The 4,624-nt window shown below is 38.2% G+C and overlaps 1 long non-coding RNA gene across 1 annotated transcript; it reads right to left on the bottom strand.

The window, feature by feature from the left end:
- Window positions 1–3,235: 3,235 nt before the first annotated feature.
- On the bottom strand, window positions 3,236–4,040 carry LOC131256410 (uncharacterized). The gene is made up of 2 exons (XR_009176796.1): window positions 3,655–4,040; window positions 3,236–3,515 (listed from the first exon to the last, which is right to left on the bottom strand). It is a non-coding gene; the product is annotated as an uncharacterized LOC131256410 (long non-coding RNA).
- Between the last annotated feature and the right edge of the window lie 584 nt (window positions 4,041–4,624).

The following is a 4,624-nucleotide window of genomic DNA, read 5'->3' as shown; positions in this document are numbered from 1 at the left end:
CATCCAGCTTGTTTCTGTGCTCTTCATCAATGTGAACATATGAAGTGCAACCGAACACTCTGAGATGTGTAATGTTCACTTCTTTCCCAGTCCACATTTCTTCTGGTAGCCCACCATCCAATAGTTCTAAGGGACTTCAATTGATGAGATATGCGGAAGTATTCATAGCATCTACCCAAAAGGTCTTGGGCAACCCTGCATGTAACCTCATACTCTTGGCGCACTTAAGGATGGTCCTGTTAATGCGCTCAGCCACACCGTTCTTCTCGGTGTCCCTGGAATCATTTTCTGATGTTTAATTCCATTTGCTGCACAATACTCTTCAAATCTCTTATCACAGTATTCTTCCCCATTATCAGATCTGAGACATTTTACTGTTTTACCTATCTCGTTTTCTACCGTTACTTTTAACTTCTTAAATACATCCAACACATCAGATTTGTGCTTTAAGAAATAAATCCACAGTTTTCTACTAGCATCATCAATAAAAAACAAAATAACGTGAACTACCAAGAGATGATACCTGTGCCGGTCCCCACATATTAGTGTGTACAAGCTCCAACAGATGTGTCTTTGGAGCGCGTTCTGTCTTCTTGAAACTTACCCTTTTCTGCTTTCCATACACGCAGTCCTCGCAGAATTCCAAGTCAATAGACTTCAGCCCTGGTAGCTTTCCTTTTGACAATAACACTTTCATCCCCTTCTCACTTATATGTTCTAACCTCTGATGCCATAATTGTCCATTTACTCCAGTTAATGTGACTGCGAGTGAATTATATGATCCTGAAGTCACGTACAAAGTACTTTCCTTCTTGCCTCGAGATATCACTAAGGCACATTTTGTGATCTTTCAGGAATCACTGGTGAATGTCGTCACATAACCAGTATCAGCCAACTGCCCCACTGAGATCAAGTTCTGTTTCAAACTCGGTACATGTCTGACATCCTTTAATTTCAAAGCCGTTCCGTCTTTCTGATTTATATGAACGTCTCCCTTTCTAATGATACTGCACGACTCATCATCACCCAGGTAGACTCTTCCGAAGTCACCTGATATATAATTACGTAGAACTTCCTTACATGAAGTAGCATGAAACGAAGTACTCGAGTCTATGACCCAAGACTCATTCCTCGCATCAAGAGACAAGATCAACACCTTTATGTCACTCTCCTCAGTTATATTCACTGAATCCTTCCCGCCTTGAGAGCTTCCTTCTTGTTTCTTAAGCGCCTTACAATCACGTTTTATGTGTCCCTTCTTCCCATAATGCCAACACCCGTTTTTATCTTTCGGTCCCTTAGACTTCTCTTCAACTTAGAACATCTGTGTTTATTGTCTTCTTTGTTTAGTGATCTTCCTCTTCCTTTAACATTTAGAGCATTCTCTGAATCCTTCGAAACTCCTGATGCCTTTCTGCTAGATTCTTCGCTGAGAATTAGACCGGTCACATCATCAAATTTTAGCTTTGTCGACCCTGAAGAATTGCTCACAGCAGTCACCAAACCATCCCAACTGTCTGGCAGACTGGATAAGATCAATAACGCCCTGACCTCATCCTAAAAAACAATGCCAACGGATTTCAATTGGCTCGTGACTGTATTGAACTCGTTTAGATGTTTAGCCATGCTCCCACTATCTGACATCTTCATGTTGAATAACTGTTTCATAAGATGAATCTTATTGGACGCTGAGGGTTTTTCACACATGGTGATTAGGGCTTCCATTAATTCTTTTGTAGTTTTCATCTTGGATATATTGAAGGTGACGCTCTTAGACAAAGAGAGTTGGATTGTTCTTAAAGCCTTCCGATCTAATAAAAACCATTCATCATCTGTCATCTTTTCTGATTTTTTTTCCTTCTAGAGGAATATAGAGGTCATTCTGATACAGATAACCCTTCATCTGCATCTTCTAGAAAGCAAAATTTGAACCATCAAACTTCTCAATTCTATTCTTCCCTTATTTCATCATCACTCCCAATAGAACTAAACCAATACCTCTGATACCAGTTGTTGCACAACACGTCAACAACGCAGTGAACTGAGATCCAATCTCTGTTCTCACCCACAAACGATAAACAGAAAGAAATATAAACTAGAAAAAGAATTAAAGCATTCCAAACAAACCACAAGACAAGATATACATGGAAAAACCCTGACAAGGGTAAAAAACCACAGATGCAAACTTCCACTATGAAGAAAAACGAAGATTACTAGGCAATATATTAACCTCTCCCTCGGAAGTACAGAGAAAACCCTTTGGCCACACCTTAGAATTATTTCCCATACCCTATAAAAATCCCAAGGATACCTATTTATAGTTTAGGCAATTTCCTTTTCGCACCTCTACGAAAACCGACTCAAAAATCCGCAGTTCGCATCAAATACAGAAAAAAATCTGACCGGTTGAGCATGAGCCACGACCAGTCGAGCACCTCGGAACCGAAAACCTGATGCTCGCTGGACTTTGAGTCAAGTCAGTCCTCGACTAGTCGAGCAGCCCCCAGATGTGGCTCCACATCTCAACAGAGAATACACTAGACTGGTGAAACACATCCATCGGGAAAATGTACTAGAAACTAAGATACAAGTGAACTCTGTAAGATAACCCGAAAGTTGACAAGTGAAGTTCGGCATTACCCGAAAATCACAAATGCAAGTGAACTCCACAAGATGACTAAAAAATTAACAGGCGAACTTCGGCGTCACCAAGAAATCACAAATATAAGCGAACTCCGTAAGATGCCTAGAAAATTAGAAGTGAACTTCAGCTTTACCTAGAAATCACTATACAAGTGAACTCCCCAAAATGACTAGAACTTCAGCTTCACTCGAAAATCACACATGCCATAAATGCACAATTAATCCATTCCAAGGACACCAACAAGGCCAATTCGTGTACAACAATAAGATTTTTCACTTATGCCACATTGGCACCAACATTTCACAAATTAGGGCAATATCACCCACCAAATTAATTGAAAATCCACATGTGTCTTCACATTTACTTTAGCCAAACGCAAGTCATGTTACCGATCAAATCCATGATGTGGCCAAAATCGTCATTTAGGAACGGTTTTAAACCGTTCCTAAATGCTTCAGGAACAGTTTAATACTGTTCCTAAATGAGGCATCGCAGAAAATCAGGAATGGTTCAGAACCGTTTTGGGTACGGTTTCGATTTTTAGAAACGGAATTTTAGGAACGGTTTTAAACCGTTCTGGTGCCAACGGTCATATTTGAGAATGGTATTTTTTCTTATTTCGGAACGATTTTAAACAAAAAAACCTACTGTATAAAATAAAATAAAATAAAATATATTTAAGCCATATTCATTTAAGAATCAAAAGATAGTAAAAACAACCATGATGTAATTTGAAACATTATTTATCTAACTTGCAAACTTGACTGTAAAAACTAAAATCTATGATGGAAGACTTCAAAATAAAAAGACAATTCAATGAAAGTCCGTCAAGCAGATGAAGAGCTCTACAATGTGATGGCCTTTTATGTACCTAACTAACAAGCAACAAGTAAAAAATAAGAACAAAAACATGTGAATAGATTGAAAGAACAACAATTAACTATCAAAACAGTGTGAAAAAAATTGCGACAAAAACATACATATGGGGGACTGTTGTTAGTTGACTTCACCTGGTTTTTGGATATGCCCGATGCACTGTTGACCCAAGGGGAGCTCGTTCTAGACCAAGCGAGGCAAATTTGTTCACTTGCTAGGTGCGAAAATGCATCTCCTGTGAAATCTATAATAGCATAAGAACACCACCTATGGTAGTTCAACATGGAAACTCCGACAATCATCTTAACTGAAACTTGTAATGCATATAAAACTAGCAAAAGGTAGAGATGCTGAAAATTTCTGCTGAGGAATGTTCAAAATCCAGAATGTAATACTCTAGATTCTTATGAGAAATGCATCATGTAAATTGTAAAAAGATATTTGGAATGGCATTGCTGGTATAATTGGACTTACTTTCCAGGCTGATTTGGAATGACATTGCAAGTATAATCAAGAATAGAAGTCAAACCAAAGTTCTGAAGTTTTCTAATGTATTTCTGAAGAGGGGTTAGAAGCATTGCCTTCAGCTTCATCTTCCCATCATTAGCCATAAACCTGCAGATTACATTAAAATATTAGTTGTCAATGCACACATTATCTCCCATAATCCAAAAAGAACCAGGCTAACAAACTAAGAGCCCCTTGGGTGGAACTTTCATAAGATCCACCCCATTAAAATATTAGTTGTCAATGCACACGTATCTCCCACAAACTTGCAGATTACATTAAAACCATTCTTCTAATGTTCCTTGTCAAGATGAAAGAACTACCTAAAAAGTGCAGTATTCCAAAAACTAGGTAGGCCACACCATAGGAAACAAAAGAATATTGATGACTTGGAAAGAAGAGAAGGAACACTGTGGGGCTCCACAATGAGTTCCCCAGTTATTAAACTTTCAAATCCCAAAAGCGGCATATGCATGAAGTTGGAAATCATCATTAGTATGGTTTCTATAATTTAAAGGACAAAAAAAGAAACAAAAATTTATCATTAGTATGGTTTCTATAATTTGAGCAAAAATTATGTTGATGAACCTGCAAAGA

The sequence above is a fragment of the Magnolia sinica genome, chromosome 9 (genome assembly GCF_029962835.1).
Source record: "Magnolia sinica isolate HGM2019 chromosome 9, MsV1, whole genome shotgun sequence".
NCBI lineage: Eukaryota > Viridiplantae > Streptophyta > Magnoliopsida > Magnoliales > Magnoliaceae > Magnolia > Magnolia sinica.
This window is presented reverse-complemented; position numbering and strand designations above follow the sequence as displayed.